This window comes from Sus scrofa, chromosome 2 (genome assembly GCF_054392235.1).
Source record: "Sus scrofa isolate SSC_HxYL_T2T_F1_AM1 chromosome 2, Sscrofa_HxYL_maternal_Yorkshire_Landrace_v2.0, whole genome shotgun sequence".
In the NCBI taxonomy this organism is placed as follows: domain Eukaryota; kingdom Metazoa; phylum Chordata; class Mammalia; order Artiodactyla; family Suidae; genus Sus; species Sus scrofa.
The window spans coordinates 107,603,013-107,623,209 of NC_139384.1; the positions used below are offsets into that span (position 1 = coordinate 107,603,013).

General features: G+C 35.8%; 1 protein-coding gene across 8 annotated transcripts in view; it reads right to left on the reverse strand.

Moving 5' to 3' along the window:
* Positions 1-20,197, reverse strand: part of LOC110259422 (endogenous retrovirus group K member 9 Gag polyprotein) — a 789,250-nt gene that overhangs the window by 436,581 nt on the left and 332,472 nt on the right. Inside the window, exon 1 of one of the 8 annotated variants that reach the window (XM_085014017.1) lies at positions 14,139-14,236. The exons of the other annotated variants lie outside the window; for them this stretch is intronic. The gene's annotated coding sequence lies outside the window, so the exon portion shown is untranslated. Of the gene's footprint in view, positions 1-14,138; positions 14,237-20,197 lie in introns of those variants that run through there. 8 annotated transcript variants of the gene reach the window in all.

The window sequence follows — 20,197 nt, forward strand, 5'->3', positions numbered from 1 at the left end:
GAATGAACTCAAAATCATCAATGTGGCCTAAAATGAGATGTTGGCCATTTCTCATTTCTCGTATTTCATTTAATGCACTGTAGTTCAGGATACTACCTCCAAGCCATGTGAGCTTTTTCTTTTCCTGATCTATACTAATTCATACCCCATATTGGATCTTTATTTTCCCTTGGTTTGGAAATCTCTAGGACAAATATTGCACAGCCAGCTTCTAGGAAAAATTCAGTGCTCATATTGCCTCCACAAAGAGGTTTTTCCTAATTAACTATTTTAGAGTGGATTCCCTCAACATTTACATTCCACATCAGTCTATTATCTTCACCACAGTATCACCTTTGAAAATTATCTTGTTAATGCTTCTGTGTGTTCTTTATCTTCTCTACTCCACTCCTCTGGAACATAAGGTCCATGAAAGCAGGACTCTGGCTTATCTTATTCACAGCTAAATTTTTAGCACCAAAAACAATACCTTACACAGAGCAGACACATGACAAGTGTTTGTTGGTATGTGAATACCTATTTTTCTGTTTCTCTAAAAACCTGTTTAGATGAGGATGGTAAGTATGACGTTGAAACTGCTGTGTACAGAGACGAAAGATACAAATTTCCTCCAATATTAATTCTATTACATTTTTCATAATCAATATATTTCCAAATTTTTTTCTCCTACATACTGCTGCTAAAATAATAATAATAAAAAAAAAACTTTGGAGTTCCCGTCGTGGCGCAGTGGTTAACGAATCCGACTAGGAACCATGAGGTTGCGGGTTTGGTCCCTGCCCATGCTCAGTGGGTTAATGATCCGGCGTTGCCGTGAGCTGTGGTGTAGGTTGCAGACGTGGCTCGGATCCCGCGTTGCTGTGGCTCTGGCGTAGGCCAGTGGCTATGGCTCCGATTCGACCCCTAGCCTGGGAACCTCCATATGCCGCAGGAGCGGCCCAAAGAAATAGCAAAAAAAAGACAAAAAAAAAAAAAAAAAAAAACTTTAAGTGAGTGTATCTTTAAAAACAAATCTGGATTCAGTAGTATTTCTGTCCTTTTTGTTTTGGGAAGACTCTCATCTATGAAATAGAAAAGAGAGAAATTTGTGAACTTCTATGAGCTTTTTCCTTCTCAATGCATTTCTACCCTGCCATAGAGAATTAAATTTAAGAAGGTCATGCAGGACCCACAGGAGGTATGGGTAACCAGTTAATGTCTGTGACCTTCCTAATTTTCCACTATCTGCTATTCTACTCTGTCACAATTCATCAGCCATGAATCATTCTATGTGTTCATAAATAATTGTCTAAAGTGACCAATGTCTTAGTCTCACAGAAAGCAGAGGTGGAAAAAAAAGCTCATGGGCTACTATTTTATTAGAGAATGCAAACCCAGGGAAGCCTGAGTGAGAGAGAGAATGAGGCAGAGATGAGCTTATAATGGATGTTTAATGGAACTGGTACCAAGTGCAACCAGCTATTGAATCATGGAAGAGCTCACTTTGTTCACCATCAAAGTGGAAAGTTTCTCTAGGTCAAGGAAAGGGGAAGAACTTCTCTACTAGTTCCATTCTTCATCTGTCAAAAACTTGTCCTGAAGAGTGTTCATTTCCGGCTGCTAGCCCTTTGTCCCTCCTCTCCTCTTATCTGAACTTCTGGACTATTCTTGGGTAAATGCCAAGTAGATTTTTTTGGGATCTTATGCCTCAGTATGAAGAAGGAAGCCTCAAGGTAGGGGGCGAAAGCCTCAGTGTAGTCAAGTGGATGCCTACATGCAGTCTGTCAGAGCTCATATAGAATTGGTAACCTTGGCAGTGCCTGAGACAGAACAAGCAGCCAAAATAAGGAGACAGATAAGGACCACAGATTTCAAGTATGTCTGGTTAAAACCACCCACTACACTCTTCAGTCCTGACTGAACAATCTTACTGTAAATCTAGGAAAAAAGCCATGATGGGTGAAATTGAGATTTAAAACAATAAAATAGAGAATAGCTATCTTTAGGGAGAAATTATTTCCATTTAATGACTGCCAGCTCTGTGACAGCATTGGGCTGAACACTCCTTCAAGCACTTTCCACATATTAACTTTAGGGCAGGTGACAGTATACTCCTGTTCCAGAGAACTGGTTCCACCATTGAGCTTCTCAAAGCTTCCTGGAATCAAAAAAATTTTGGACTTTGAGGTTTGGACAGGAAAAGGAAAAAAAAAAAAAAAAAGAAAGAAAGAAAGAAAAAGAGAACACAGTAAAGCAGAAAGAAAGTGGGTAAAAGGAAGAAGTAGTTCAAGGAGCTATAGACACTGTCCCTAATTATTTTAGGAGCTATTCAGAGACATGTGTGCTGCTGATATTCAAGCTTTAACCTTGAAAAGAGGACCTAGACAAAAAAATGAAAAGTGAAGAATCATTTAAGAAACAGAGGCATTTCAAAAGAGTGATTGAATTCCATAAGAAAACACAAGTAAACCTTAATTAGGATAATTTTGAACACTTGATTAAAATCAAGTACTATAAAAGAATCACTAATAAATGTAAGCCATAATATTGTGTAAATAGGCCTGAATGGCTTGCATAACCAGCTCAGGATGGTGAAAGACAGCATCATTATCTTGATGTTTTTTTCATAAAACTCCATTGCTGAAAGGAACTCTGCTCACCATGGGATCCCAAATCTGTCAATACAGAAGATTACACTGTAATCTTGAGAGTGAGTAACTTGCCCAAAGTCAAATGGAAAGCTAAGGGCCGCACCAAGACCAAAAACACAACTCCCAATCTCAATGTCAATTCCTTCTCAATGACCTCAGGTGATTTTTAATTTTTCTAGGGAAAACAAAGTAAATATTTTCCTCTACTCAAGGAAAATAGTAAATTAGATTAATGCCTGAGGTGAATATATGGCTTTCAGTTATTTCTAAGTTATTTATAAATAAGATTAACAATGTTTGGGCAGAAGTACACACACAAAGAAATGCATATTACTTTTTGCTATTTGAGTACCAATTTTCTCAGTATTAACAAAAGATTTACTGACCTGATATGAAATTACTAACAGAAATAAAAAATCCACAAAGGTCAGTTGGCTACTCATGGCTCTGTTCCATCCTATTCAAAGGCTCCCATAAATGCTAAATCTATATCTATTCCTAGAACAATGCTCTAATGCACCACATTATCAACATTGACCAGATCGCTACAGAATCTTGGCAAGGATTCCTTCTGTTCAGAATATAATTCATTGCAGTCAGACACATATTTATGCTTTATTTATGTCCATTGGACAAGGGACTATTAAACAAAATGGATGTTAAGATTACATTAAAAGGTCTGACAGAAGGTAGAACTTCAGGGTATCCTTCCTTCCTTCCTTTATTTATTTATTTATTTATTTTGTACATTTTTTAGGGCACACCTGTGACATACAGAAGTTTCTGGACTAGGGGTCAAATCAGAGCTACAAATGCCGGCCTACACCACAGTCACAGAAATGCAGAATCTGAGCCACGTGTCTGTGACCTACAGCACAGCTCACTGCAACGCCGGACCCCTGACCCACTAAGCGAGGCCAGGGATCCAACCCGCTTCTTCATGGATACTAGTTGGGTTTCTTTCCACTGTACCACAGTGGGAACTCCCTCCTGTATCCTCCCTTTAAACGCAACCCATTAGAGCAACATTTGATAAGTCCCAGATACAGACTGCTAGTTCAGTGATCACTTTGGTTGGACAGGAGCAGAGGGTTAAAGACTTTGAGAAAAATATTGTTCTCCTTTTAAAGAGGATAACAAACATCCTTATTTTGTTTTGTTTCAACACATTGGTAGAGTTTCTGCTATTCTAAAATCTGCCTGTGCCTTGAGGGTCCTGGCGGTAACCTGCTGCCTCTGAGGCAACCTGCCTGATTTGCATTGACTTTCAGTGACCTCCCTGCAGGCAAAGCCCTGAGGACACCCTCCTGGACATACTGGTAGAGTTTAAAACATAGGTCCTGCCTGTATGATATTTTTAAATTGACAGAGTTAGGAGACAGAGAAGCAAAATTATTACTAACATGATTCATTTTTTCCCAAAGCGCCTCTGAGTCTCCAGAAATATTTAACAACACTCCCACAGCATTTGTATTATTTAGATTTATTTTACTTGGAATAAAGTCATTCCTTTCCAACTCACAAGTCTGAGGTTTCTCATTAGCCTCAGAGTAGTCACATGACAGATGGTAATGACTTCTTCTAGGCTGAAGAATGTCAAGTGTCACACTGTAGGGAGATTTTATATTGTGGTCAAAACATACAGAAGAGAATTGTGTCAGTTCTTAAAATGCAGCAAAAGGCTTGACCCAAAGATCCAGTACTTACAACTGAGAGTGATACAGAAGGATGTGATGTATCTGAGATAGTAGGGGAAAATGCATTTGAGATAGTAGGGGGAAATTAACTGATATTTGTGTGGTTTAAAAGAGGACAGTGATGCAGGCTGCAGGCATGGCCAAAAATAAATAAATAAATAAAAAAGAGAGAGAAAGAAAAAAAGGAGCAGTGTATAGAGGAAAACATTATTTTGTAGTTGTGGTTATTATTGTTTTTATATGGTTGATTGGGTAGTTCCTTGGTTTTTTTTTTCCTGAATTATATTCAAAATTATACCTAAAATAAAAGATATTTTAAATGAAAGTTAGTCTAAAAAGCATGTGTGGAAACTTTTTTTGTTTTCCTTCAGAAATCAAATCTCTAAAAAGGATATGACAAATGTCTCCAAGAATATAGAGGACAAGACTTATAACTTGTATTTTATGAAGGGTAGAATCACAATAGATTCTAAAGGAACCACTAAATGAATACTTGTTGAAATCAACAGAGGCAAATCTCAAGTGTGAGTTTCCCTTGACATTAAAAGGAGCACAGAAATAAACCCCATGGCTTTGGGTAAGTCAAAAATAACACCTGAGTTATCCCTTAGTCTAAATATAAACTTCACCATTCACTCACCTACTTCTAAAACTCAAGACAGTTCAAAAAGTATATTCTACTTAAATTAGATTCTTCCTGATTTAAGTTGAATAATTTAGTTTGATGAGAATTTCTTAAACATTTACTGAGCTTTAATGATACAAAGATGCATAAGATCAAGATGTATACACAACACACTTCAATAGGAATCAAGGAATTAAGCAAAATGTTTTAGTATCAGAGATGATGGAATGATCAGGAAAGTTTTCATGTAAAAAAAAAATTTTACCTGCATCTTAAAAAGTAAGTGTGGTTTTATACATGTATAAGATCATTTTAAGTAGTGGTAAAAGCATGAAGGTGTAGAGAACTGGAAATATTTGGAAAAATGAAGAGATTTCTAATATGGCATGAGAGAGGAATGATGTAGATAAGAAGCCAGAAAAACTGTTGTGAAGAGATTTGATTTCATTCTACAATAAAGGAGACAATATCAAAGGTGTTTGCTGTGTACTCATGGGTTTGTTTTAAACAAAGGTGTTCCATAACCTAAGTCATCTTCATACTAGGAAAATAACCTTGACAGGTACTGAAAAAGATAAATTTGAGAGGAGAGAGACTGGATTGGAATGACAGGTCAGGGGATTTTTTACAATATTCTAGAAAGGATAAGAATTTGGACTCGGGGCGTTGTGTAAATAGGACAAAATTAGAAAGTAAAATAAAATAATGTAAAATTAATTGGATATGGGATTTGAGAAAGGGAGGAAAACAGGAAAAAAAATTTTAAAGGTTTCTAACATGGGCAACTCTAGGTAGCAAGAAAATTAATTAAAAGAGTTAATATAGAAACAGAATCCAGAAAAATTAATGTGCTTGGCTGGGAATATGTTGAATTTGAAAGACCTGAGGCAGAAAACTTGTGACAATTTTAACCACATAGTAGTTTTGTCCCTGTGAGTGGGTTCAGAATTGGAGATGTGTATTTGGGAGTCATGAACCTAAGTGATAGTGAAGGCGTGGGCTGGGTGGTGTCCTTGGAGGGAGAGATGCAGGGGTGGGCTAAGGGCTGCCTGATTCCTAACCCCCGCAGAAGGCCTTGGCATACGTCATCTCCATGGACCATTGCTGAATTCCCATCACATTTCTCAGACAAATCCCTGTAGAGTGTGCAATATGCAGTCTTTAGTAAATCCATCAGGTTCTAATGAAGTTCACATCAATAAACTAAGAATAAAAATAAGATAGAACATCCCCCATTAGCAACTTGGTTCAATTTTCTTCTTTTGTCTGGGGTTAGATCAATTTAATCCACAGTTATTAGTTATCCATTTTTTGCTGTTCTTTGTGGTAGTTCTAAACATTGTATTTAGAAGTCTAAATACTTTATTACCTTTGATGGTAACATAGAGGAATAGGAAAGCAAGGAAGTGACGCATACACAGATAAATGAAAACAAACAAAATACAGAAACCTCTGTCACTTGTGATACGTGTTTTAAGAGATAAAAGCTTCTTAAAGCATGTCTTCTAATGAGAAAATTATATTCCAGGCAAAGGGGTTAGCATAAATTAAGTCAAAAACGTAAAAGACACCAAAGATTTTTTGTGGAAACAAGAAATACATCATAAAAATTCTTGAAACGTGTTTCTCAAAATGTATTCCCCTGAATGCTGATAGATATTTGAAAAAATTTCCTAGGTGCATTAAGTTATGCAACTCTTGATTTAAAACATAAGGGAGGAGTTCCCTAGTGACTCAGTGGGGTAAGGATCCCATGTTATCACTTCTGTGACTTGGGTTGATGCTATGCACACGTTAGATCCCTGGCCCAGGAAATTTCAGTTGCAACAGTCATGCTCCCCCGACCCCCTAAAAAACCAAAAAAAAACAAAAACAAAAACCATAAGGGAAAGTACCAGAAGTGGTGAACAGAGTTGAGATACAAATAGAAGAAAATGGATGTTCAACCCAACTGGGAACCAATGCTTTGGTACTGGTAAAATTTTATTTTATAATGTTTGAATATAAGATATAAACTGATATACCTGGTTTTGCAAGTTAAAATGCATTTACCAAGTTTATGTCTTTCAAAGGAAAAAGGCTTAAATTGAAATACATTCCAGAGTATGTAAGCCACAAACAATTTCAATAAACCTATATTGACACATGGCAAACAAAAGATTAGATACATTTTCCTTTTTCTTCCTATGAATTCATTGCAGTAGATACCATATAATGCTAGTAGACCATTGTTTACTGAGTGGTATTGAAAAAACAGAATTTCAAGAATAGTCTTCAAGAGGTATTTATAATGAAGAGCAATCCAATTCAGTAATGCACTCTAAGGTTAAGCTGGTGTTTTATTCTAGTAAAGAACATCATTTCAAGCAACATAGAATACAACTTACATTTTCCAATCCAAAACTGTAAGCTATATAGCAGAGAAGAAAAAGAAGCTAACAAGGAATGTGAAGTCATGAGTTATGGCCCCAAGAGGATCAGTAAAACATTTAACCCTGACACTAGCTCAGATACTTAATCTCTCTTCTTTGGCAGGACCACCGTGCAAATGTATTTATTATTGCTGTTATAGCATTGAATTGTGATAGCCAACCCTTAATACTTGTTTATTGAATAATTAAATAAATAAATGATCAAATCAATCTATCTGAGCCTCTGCCTCCAGAATGGTAGAAGGAGGAGGCCTATAGTACTACTGGATCATCTGTTGTGTTTCTAAACATTTGATTCAGATTGGGAATAACTCAATAAACCAGGTCCTTATTTGTTATCTGTCTAAACTTTTGATACAATTTGTATCTCTTTCATTTCTCTAAATCAGCAGGTATCTAGACCCCAAATTAATCACCTGCAGGGCTATGGTTAATGGTAACCTGTGTAGGATTTGATAATAGACTCCTAGGTCATTAATCTGTACTTCCTTTACTATTTCTCAAATATTTGTTACACTGCAGTGAATTTACACTCCTGATTCAGAACTTCCAGTTGTACTCCTACTGTGAAGAAAAAAAAAAGTGCACAAGCTATCTCGGGACTCTCAAAACATTGTGCATCTCTTGTGCCTGTTCAAATCATAAGATTCTTTGTCTGCACCTCATGTTACTAGCATGGAAAAGCATAAGTAAGTTCTCTTAAGTTTTAAATGAATGTCAACATGCATATGCTTGAGAGGAAATGAACCATGAATTACAGAACTTCCCAGCATATACCCTTGCCCAGTCTTAGGTCTCAACTCCTTTTAAACTCTTTGCTTTCCTGATATAAATGCCATGTGCTTGTTTCATGTACGGCCAAGCAAAGGTTTTCCAGAACTTTACAATGGTTTGCATTGGCTGCAAACAAGATTGCCTGTGTCAGAGTAGAACTTTAAAAAATGTTTATGTAGATATGACGCAAGCATAGGCACAATTTTCCATTATCCCTTCAATGTGTTTTCAAAACTCAGAAAATAGTTCTTCCTGAAAGTCAGAAACGTTTTGACAATAACTTGGAATTTTGTCAATAACTTGGAAGTTTGTCTAACCTAATATATCAGCTTTAAAGTGAATTATGGAGCCATTTTAATAGCAGGTAGATGACCTGAGAATTCCAAAGCAATTTCCTACATATGGACTGTTTTACAGCACAAGACAGCAATACCTTTGGTTGGCAGGATATTTGGTAATTATTGTTTTTATGGAAATGTATCCTTGCCATTCAGTTGAAAGACGGAAAGAGTAAGGTTTAGACAATCATATAAGAAGAAAAAATACAGTCATAAAACTCAATATGGCATTTATATGCTGGCAAACATGAAATGTTTTTAAAGTTTTTACTTTCCTTCACAGGGAAAAGTGTTTCTTTCTTCTTATACATTTTTTAAGTTTAAATAGGTTATATCAAATATTTCAATAAATTTTAAATTTTGGAATAAGTTCAAAATTAATAAATCCCTAACACTGTGGAATATACTAGAGAAGGCAAAATTATTTTGATTCCCTTCAGTATCTCAAAATGTAATTGGAAAGACAAGACAAAAATAAAACTATCACAGGACAAAGCAGAGACAATAGATAACTGTTTTGGGCATCAAAGAATTCATTTTAGTAGTTGTTCTCTCAGAATTCACTTTAGTAGTTGTTCTCTCAGATCTCGTGATAACTCATGAAAAGGTAAACACCATTCTCATACATTGCTTATGGAAGTCAAAGTGATATTTCAAATTGGAACATATTTATAACCAATGGCCCAGCAACCTCCATGAGTCAGCAATTCTACCCCAAGTTGTGTACCCTAAAGAAACATGTACATCTGTTCACCAGGGACATAAAAGACATGTACAAGAATATTCATAGCAGTTCTATTGGTAATAGAACCTACAAGTAGGAATAAATAAATATACACACACTCAGACACATACATATATATATATACACACATACACACACGTATATTTGTATGACTCCATTTATCTAAAGTTCAAACCCAGGCAAAACTAACTCATAATGTTAGCAATCAGAACATGAATAAATTCTGAGGGGACTGTGATTACAAGGAAATATGAGGAGGGCTAGAGGTGGCTAGTCAGTACTAGTCAGGCTTTGGGTTACAAAGACACATGGTTTGTGAAAATTCAACCATATAATTTGTACATTAATTTATCTGTATATATGTTGTATTGAATAATTTGCATAAACTTATAGTATAAAGAAAGGAAATAAAATAAAAAGTAAAGATCAAATAGTTGGTGGTAAATTGGAAATATTTTTATACTTCTATAAAAGGTGGCATGAGTGAAAGTAATACATATTTCCATATATGCTTCAGAAAATATTTCCTTCAGGCTCTCATTGCATGTCCCCCTCTAGATCTCAGCCCTTTCATGATGGGACCTTGTAAGTGCCCATATTCCATAGCCATGAAGTAGGGGAAGTGAGGAGAAGCAGAGTAACTCACCTTGCCACTTAGCTCAAACTGCCTTTATGTGGGAAGCTTTTACTTTATTCTAGTGAACTTTTGCCATCTGGTAACAATCCACCCTTGAGTACTGACAAATCAAGTTCTTTCTAGACTAACCTTGGATTAGTGATTTATTCTAGTATGGCCAGATGAATTTCAAATTATGCCTTGCCTGCCTAACAACCAGGGAAAGGTAATAAGCTTTCTAGGATAACAGAATGTTAGCACTTGTTAGTCCTTATTAATTGGCAAAAAAATTCAGCCTGAGTGGCTGAACAGAACTTTGCCATGTAAGTGAGGGGCTCAAAACACTTCTCTAACTATATTTATGATTATCTCAAGAATAAATTAATACGTATGGGCAGGACAACAGAGTAAAAATATGTACAAAGCACATTCAAAGAAAAAGATTTTGAAATGCTCTTTTTTCAGAAGACTGTGGAAGAGAAAACTGTTACAGTCAACTTTTTTAAAATGCATAGCAAATTTTCCAAGTGATATTTCATTCATGTAATGAAGACTTACCATGTACCTAGCAGGTGTCAGTCGGAAAGAATAGTATGAACAAAACTTTGGTGTGAGAATGAGAAAAAACGAGACTAGCCAGAAACCTACTTAAGTAGGGGTGAATTTGAGAAGTCCTCCAATGCCAAGAAGGCTTGGGTAAACAATTTGTGGGGCCCAGTACAAAGTGAAAATGTAGGGTATCTATCTCAGAATTACTAAGGATTTCAAGACAGTGACAGTGGCTCAGTGGAAACAAATCTGACTAGTATCCATAAAGACACATTTCTGATCCCTGGCCTTGCTCAGCGGGTTAAGGATCTGGCGTTGCAGTGAGCTGTGTGGAGGTGGCAGATGAGGCTCAGATCTGGCATTGCAGAGGATGACACCAACTACTGACTTCTAGTGGAGGCATGTATGACTGCACAGGTCACACCATGCATCTGACTCTGATACTAAATCTGTGGTTCATATTAAAACCATGCAAGGGAGTTCCTGTCGTGTCTCAGCAGAAACGAATCTGATTAGCATCCATGAGAATGCATATACTATCCCTGGCTTTGCTCAGTGGGTCAAGGATCCAGTGTTGCCGTGAGCTGTGGTGTAGGTCACAGATGCAGCTAGGATCTGGTGTTGCTAGGGCTGTGGCATAGGCGGCAGCTACAGCTCTGATTTGACCCCTAGCCTGAGATCCCTAATATGCTGCAGATGTGGCCCTGAAAAGAAAAAAATCAAAAAAAACAAAACAAAACAAAAAACCAATGCAAGTATTCTAGTGATAGAGTAACTTGATAAAGGTGATATGTTGTAAAAGTGGATCCACAGAGTGTGTAGATGATAAATTCAATTCAGGAGAAGGTAGCTGAGGAGAATGGAAAAAGCAAGTAAATGCATCAGAGACAATTACAGGAATCTGACCTGAAAGGACTGAGATCCTGAAGTAGGAGGTAACTGTGAACATGGAAAGAGAGGGGCAAATCTGAAGGAATGAAGGATGGATTCAATATAAGAAAAGAAAATGATACAAAAGTGAGCATTACTTGCTCAGGGTTCATTCAGAGTGGAGAATCTTATCTCTGGATCATGGTGTAAAACAGATTCTGGGAAAGAAAGATTGAACAGGCGGCTACATGAGTGAAACGAGAAAAGAATGTTTAGAAGTAGCCATGAGTGGGAGACTGGGGAGTTAACTGTCCAAAAGGAGTTTCAGGGAAACTGTATGAAACTCCCACAGAGGAGTTAACAAAACCTTTACTTTTGTCATTCTGTAGGCTCTACTAGATCAAACTTAGATTTTTAGTTTCTTTTGAACAGGATCAATATTACATGATTCTTATTCATTCTTTCAAAGAACAAAGATAAAATTTATGTATTTAAACTTCACTTATTTAAAAAACAGAGAATAAAACTTACTGGACAATTGCCCTTTTTAAGGCACATTAAGAGATCATAGAGGTTTTATTTCCTATACTTATAAATATTTTGATAGTTTACAGCTTATTAATTATTTCATTATTATTTGTCAATTATTCTCAATTATTCTTAGAAACAAGTAAAAAAAAAAAGAATAGAAAAATCAATCAGAAACAAGATGTAACAGAGAAATTGATTACCATTTCAGTTTTCTTGCTGAATTACCCAAATACAGCATTAACTTTCATAAAGCTGTGCATAAAATGAAGATACCCACCTTTGTGGTATGTTTTTAGCTTTCCTTGAACAAGCTAAACATTCAGAGCTTTTTGTTTTCTTTCCACAATGGCAAAGAGAGGATTTACAGAGGAAGACACATCATCGTTATTAGAAGAATCAAGAGGATGAATGCAAAGAGCAGATAGCATTCTAGACTATTGTGGTGATGGTGAAATCATAAGACCTCAGAATATGAAACTTTTAAGTCATATGTCCTTAATGAGCAACATATTTCTAAGGACAAAAAGGAAATATGGCATTCTCATGCAGTTAAGTCATTCAACAGAAGGGTCTTCATGTTAACAGTTTGCAACGAAACTCTGGATTATCTGGTTGAGCTAAGAAGGTATATGACAGTATGCTTTCATCATTTCTGGTGTTTGAATGCCAAAATTTACTTGACCCAAAGAGCTTTGTTTTATTTAAAATTTTATTCAAATTTCCAACAAGGTTGTTTTTCACTTTCCCTCTAGTCTTACATATATTATTCATAAATTTATATGAAAATAAATAAAAAGAGTCCATTGGACACAGGCAGTAAATTACAATGACTTTTTTCCTTTTCCTTGTAGATTAGGGATGTTTGTATCAAAAAATATATAATTCTTCAAGGTTTAGGAAGAAGGCTGATGTTTCTTTCAAAGTAACTGCCAGGTTTGGGTTTGGAGGGAGGAGATTAAGGCAAGCCAACTGCAACTTGAATATGAACCATTGTGCAAAGCTAAGAATCTTGGAATAGAAAGAAAGATGATGCCATTTAACATACATGGGAAGGAATGAAGACCTAGTACTGGGTAAGTATGGGCATGAAAAAGAAGGAAACTGTGAAATTTGATATATTTGACACATTAGTTGTTCCAAAAGTGAAATAAATGGCCTAAGATTTCGTTACTTCAATTGGAATATACGGAAGACCCTGAAGATTCATCTAGTGGGCAAGGCTATCCATGGATACAAGGATATCATCATAGAAGTTATGCTCGAAGTTGAGATTGGCAGTTTAAAAAGATTTAGGCAATGGTATGTTGGACCTGGTTTGTGAAAGCAACTGTTAAATTTTCAGAAACTTTGCAGGTAGCTGTTAAACAGCCTTTATTAAAAAACAAATTACATAAAGTTTTGATTAGATGAATTATAAAAAAGTTAATAAATACTCAAAATCATCACTTTCTAATTACTTTATGTTTTTTCTATTATCTATGCTCTTGAGATTATTTACATCCATTTTCTGTGTATGGTGCAAATATGTGATCTTCCTAATTCTTCCTTCAGTGACAGCAAGTTGGTAGCTTGACAGTATTTTTATGATAGACTGCTGGTAAGATTTCAGAATTGTTTGATAAGGTAATCCCAAATTAGAATGAAACCTTTATAGAAAGAGAGAATTCATGTTATAATTAAATTGCTTTGTAATAGTTTCTGTTTAGATTTAATGGTAAAAAGTGAGGCCTATAAATGCTGATTGCAAATAAAAGCCTAGAAGCATCTGCATTTCACTTGATTACTATTAAAGAGCCAATAGGCTGTTTTCCTTTCATTAAGGGAGGTAATGTTCCTGAGGAATTAATGAGTTTCTTCATCAGTTCTTGGGGTGCTTATAAAGTTCCCTTGAAACAGCTCATCAAATGGTCATTTGTACCCACTCTAGAACAAGTATGCCAAAGACCTTCAGAAATCATGCTCTCCTCCTTTCCAGATTGCCCTGGGTAAACAAGAGAGCAAGCCAAGACAGGATCACTTTTCAATCAAGTTTCACAATTAAGATTCTTCCTATGGATAATCAGAAAATGTCCCTCATGATAATGCACTGACTCCAGCACTTTACTGGCTTAATCAAGAACTTCTTATAAGCCTGCAAGTAAAATTTGTAACTTACACACACACACACACTGCTTTCTTCATCCCAATCACTTAGGCAGGTGCCAGGACTGCTATATTGTGACTCCACCAACACTGTCCCTCTCTCTCTCCCCCTACTGCCCTACTCCCTCCACCTCCTACCATCCTCCAACTTTCCCAAAAAAGTAAAAGCAAAAGAAGAATGTGTCTCACCTGAAGGACTGTGAATTCCTGTGCTGGAATTTTTATACTTCACCAAAAAAGAAAGTTGGTCATTTTGAAAATATATAAGATGTAATCCTATTTAGAGCAATGGTGAAATCAAACATTGTGTGCTCACTGCAAAGTTTGCAACATTTGACAAATTGTAATTCTGTTCTTCGCAAACTTCTAAACACTTCCTGCTAAGTGACAACAAGCTTCAGCAAGTTTCCACAAACCTTCTGCAGCTTCTTCATCTCACTATAAAGAACAGATGCCGTTTAGGGGCTGCTGTGAGCTCTTCTGTTCTCCGTACAATATGTACACGTACAAAAAGGAATTCACATTCTATGAAAATGTGATAGCCAAGGCCTCCAGAAAGCTTTAGCAGTAAGTGCACAGCATTCCAACAGCTGGCCTAAATCAAGGGCTCTCTGTCAATCACAGAGAAATGTGACAGACTTGTGACTTTGTGGCAAAAGCGACAAAATTTACAGTTTGAGAGAATCACATCAATAGCAAAATAATTTGTGTTGTTAAAATATACAAAGATGCTCCAAATTGTTTTCTAACAAGTTTAATTAAAATGAACGTATATTTTCATGTTTAATATTAGAGAAGATGAAAAGTAGGTAAATAAATACAGTTCTATCCATTTTCATATAAATCTTTAGAGCAAAGCATACATATTTGGCACTATATCTAACCATGAGGATTAATGCCAATAAATTCAGATTATCGAAAAAGAACTAATGCATTCTGGGAAATTAAATGATTTTACTATGTACTTGATTTTCATGTTTTTTGGGTTTTTTTTAGTAAATTCAGTCTCCCTATACATAAATCTATTCAAAGACTACAAAGGTAGATATTTGCCGGTACAAAAATTTATTTTACAACACTTTAAATGGATTTATATTGTGAGATTTACAATTTTTTTCAATATCCTATAAACAAAGTTTCTTTCAGACTTTACTTTCTAAACAACAAAAATTGTTTCTAGTCTAAACAATCCTTCCCAGACATTCATGTTCTCAAGATCTTGATCTTAAGATTCATCTGTGATACTCCTCAAAAGTAACAATTACTATACCCCTCCTGTAGAAAGTCAAAGCAGTAGATTTGGACTGGGGGCCTTAGGCAATAATTAGAATCAGACAAGTTTGTAACACAATGTTGTTAAAAAATTGAGAAAATTTTCTAAGACATTTTTCTGTGTAAAATTCTACATTTTTTAGAATTTTAAGGATAAGAGAAAACAAATCAGTTGAAACAGAAAAAAATAAATAAAATTGTAACACTATGGTAACATATATTTCCATATAAACACACATATCACTTATGTTTTGTTAGGTACATTTTGACATAAGATATGCCATATATGTATCATATATGTATGTGTGTATATATATCTATGTGTATATATGCATATATATGTGTGTGTGTATATATCTATAGCACATCTTGTATTCAAATTGCTGATTTTATATATACACACACACACTCTAATACACATTTTTGTGAGAAAATTATATGGTATAGCTATACATATGTACACATAGAAATATATTGCTATATAACCTAATTTTATCTTGAAAACTATATGGTTTGTGGTGGGACAGATATTATTACAAATAATTTTTCCCAGGAAACACGTTACATGTGGGATAGCACAGATTTCCTTGTACTGTTCTTTCATCTTTGCCTACACAGGATTTTCGTAACTGGCATCTAACTTACTAAATATTAATTATTAGTAGCATAAGCAAGACGCTGTGTCTTCTCATAAAATGTGGTCCCTATCCGTATAACTTATATGTCATCAAAACCAGAAAAGGAAGGAGTTCTCATTGTGGCTCAGTGGGTTAAGAACCTGACTAGTATTCATGAGGATGTAGGTTCAATCCCTGGCCTTGCTTAGTGGGTTAAGGATCTGGCATTGCCACAAGCTGTGTTGTAGGTTGAAGACGTGGCTATGATCTGGCGTTGCTGTGGCTTTGGCGTAGGCCAGCAGCTTTAGCTCTGATTTGACCCCTAGCCTGGGAACTTCCAAATGCCATGGGTGTGGCCCTTAAGTAAAATAAAATAAAATAAAATAAAATAAAATAAAATAAAATAAAATAAAATAAAATAAAATAAAATAAAATAAAAAACAGAAAAGGAGACAAAGGTGAAAAATTGGATAGTTCTAGGAAAACAGGGATATATAATAATGTTCCTTGACACAAGATGAAATGGAATGAAGTTAGGATGCATTTATAGAACTTTATAGCTAAAAGAGATTTCATTTCATCATATTTTGCTGTTTTGCAGATAGGAAATTTGAGGCCCAGGAAGCCAAAAGGCTTCAACCAAATTCTTAATGGGAAATCAATAATTCCTAAACATGGTAGATGAATGCACCAGAGTGACTTGTTTTGGTACTTTTGTTTGTCACTAATTATCTTCAAAAGGTAACTCAGTACAATATTTTTTGTTTTGCTTTGTTTTTCAGGAGAAAGAGCTAACAAAATCTAAGTAATCATGTTTCCAGCCAAGGAAGCTGGATTTTACTGTTGGGGGTCAGTCCTAAAAAGAATATTGGATAATGGTGAGAAAATACAGAAGGGAGATGGTACCACTGAAGACTGGGTACACAGCTAGAGTTCAGTCAGAATCTCTTATGGGGGGGCCTGGGTATATTTTTAAAGGCCCTCCTGTGACTATGAAAATCAACTTGAAGGGATTATTTTCCTTTCCTTTTTTAAGGCAAAATGTATGCTAATTTTGTTTTAGAACTACCACTCCTCCCTACACCCAGCTCCCAGCTGAAGTTAAAGCCAATTCTTCCCTCAGGTTGCAGAGAGAGAGCTGGTAGCCCAGGATAATCCAATCCCCATGCAGAGAATCCCCTGTGTACAGAGGATGCTGCAGAATGGACAGAGAGCTCAAGTGAGACCAATCAGCCCAAGAGGCTCAATTCTAGGACTTGGGTTTTGACTACTGGGAACATTTCTTTTATTAGACAAGAGCATTGATAATCATCCTAAGAAGGTGCCACTTGAGAGGAAGTAAAACCCAGAGATGAGCCCATGAGACCCTGACTATGTTTGATACCAGAAAACTATGTTTGATACCAGAAAGCTTTGAAGAGCCAACATACACTATTGTTTAAGCCAATAAGAGTCAGATTTCCTATCACTTATAAATTATCTGTAAATGTACCTATGTCACCTCACTAAGCACTGAGGTTCAGGTTCTGGTCTGTATTGTGGCTGGTGTAGGAATGGGAACAGGCCTAAGTCTACAGACAGAACTCACCATTTGGTGACAAAGGAGGAGGAAAATGAGGAAGGACTTAAATACAACTAGAGCAATGGTTCTCAGCATGGCTACACATGAGTACATTTATCTGCTGAGATTTAAAAATAGCCCAGCCCCTCCCCTAAAAAATTTGAATTTAATTTATATGGTGTAAAGCCCACACCTCAGATGGTTCCAGTGTGAAGCCAAGTCTGAGAGCCATGGCCTAGAGTCCCAAATCATTTCTGGGAATTTCTTACTTCCTGAGAACTCATGTAGAGTCCTCAAACATAGTCGGAAAGAGCGTAGGTTTTGGCCTCTTTGTGGGCCCAAGTTTGAATCTTCCAGTGCCTCTTATTAGTAAGTTTGTATAAATCTCTTAAGTTCTGGAAACATGAAGTTGGTGATGGGGGTTCCAGGCAGGTCTCCACAAGATGTGCCACTTTGGCATGCAAATTATTTTGAGCTGAGAACCTTCAAGGCCCAAGAGATTCATGAAGAACTTTGACCTTCCTCTTAATTGCCTAAAATGATGTACATAGAGGACCTGTTTCAGGAAGAGAGCCATTGCCGTAGATAATGACAGTATAGTATGAACAGGGTGTGGTAGGCCGGGAGGAGCCTAAGCAAAGCCTATTTTTTCTAATTCCTCTCTGTGTCCCAATGTTTTTCATGACCCAATGCTTTTTCATCCTGCTGTGAATTGCCACTCTAACCTTTGAAGTCTCATTCAAATCCTGGTTTGCTATCTTATGCTTCTCTTAAATCATGAATACAAGGAAATCACAATTTTTCCCATTCATAGAAACAAAAAGTGAAAGTTAAATAAATTTGTGAGCAGTTTCACATTATCATGGAAAGCACACATTAGAAAATTATTTCCCATTGGTCAATTTATACTTTTGAGATAATCAACAGCAACCACAGAATGCCAGTGAAAGAAAGAGAACAACATTATAAAAGAAATCTAGAGCATGAGAAGTTAAACTGACATTTTGAACAGCATAAATCAGGCTGAAGGATCAAAAGTACCTAACAAGAACACTTCTTACAAATGAATGAATAAGAAAAAAGCCAGGGTGACTTCTCAACCAAGTTGTGGTAATCTGTCCAATTAAGAAAGTAAAACTTGGGCTCAGCCAGACATAATCAGCTCTTACCTTATCTCCATAGAGCTAGGTACACAAAAGGGCTAAGCAAATTGACTTCTTCTATAAGCAATAAAATACATACATGAAAATATGCACACACATACACACAGGGAAAAAAAATAAATAAATAATGAAAGTCAACCCTAAATACAAAAATTAGTTGAAGACATTTCTATAGAAGTCAATACTCTGAAGACTGAAACATTGAGTTGCTCTAGTTCTGTGTACTTGAAGATATTTTTGAAGAGTTCACCTAAACTAGGAACAGACCTGTCACTGCCTGCCTTGTTAGAGCATCTGATGACCTACATAATTAGCAAAGGGCCATTAGAGTATATCTCAGCTTACTAAATAAAAGTAGAAACTTGAAAATGGAATTTGAAAAAATAGTAGGAAAAATTATGATTCATCAAATACTTTTTGATTCTCCAATGTAAGATAAGACAAGGCATTAAATGACACAGACAGAATTATGACAGGTGAATTTTCTGAAATGTAGGTAGAAGGTAGGTTTGTTCTCTGGAGGTGGGGTGTCAGCTTCAGGATGAAGGTTACTGACTTCTCCAGCTGTATTCACAGGAACTGTGGATGTGTCAGCCACGGCTGTGTACTCTTTGCACTCAACCTCAAGTCTCAGTTTTGAAATGTGTGAAAATCACCAAATTAGACAGTGTCATGTGAGACTATGAACATTTTTCCTTTGTGTTTTTAATTATTAGAAATTATAATTGACCTGTAAAAGTGATGTCTGTTGTATTGCTTAAATAATTGAGCTCTGATGCTAACTCTTTTCATTATTAATGAAAAAAGAGGTGTTTGCTTCAGTAACTGAAGTGTGACAGAAATGTCAACTATGAAAAACATAACATTTTTATCCCTGAAACAAAGAAAAATTTTTCTGCTGTATATTTTTTTTCCAGTGAAGCACCATATGATCTACAACCATATGATCTACAAATCTGGTTTAGTTTACTCTTCAGAAAATCTCACAGATTAGAAATATTCTTGTTCTTTTTTAATTACCTTGCTCATTTCCAAATTAAGTTTCTATCTATTTAATAATCAATTTGCATTCAAGTTCTGAATTCCTTCATGGCAGCAAGCCAAGAATGAAAGCAAATATTGTTAGTTAAAAAGGATTTTAAGTGAAGCTAGGGGAACCTGATTTATTTTTGTCCATTCTCTCTTATTTGTACTGTAAGAAGGCTTTTTAATTTCTTTTTGACTGTTGGCTCATCTTCCTCCCTATAAATTTCAGGTAAGACAGCTGGAGATCTTGGGATTCTGTATTTTCTACATCAGCAAAACTTAGAGTCTATGCTATGAAAGGGGTGTGATTCTGTTTAATCATAGTGTTATATAACTCTGCAAATTCTCTAAGGTGTAATGATATTTAGAGGTGACAGTAAAAGCATTACAATTCCACCAAGTGTTATACAGAGAAACCAAGCACAAGGAAGACTGAACTTTTTTAAACAGCTAATAGAACATAATGAATTTTTTTCTCTACAACATTTTGAGCAAACAAAAATAGCTAGTTGAGATTTTGGTCACAAACTTGAGATGCTGTTATAATATACCTATTAAACTGTCAAGTAAATCCTGCATACTATTTATGGATTTTCAGTACTTTTATAG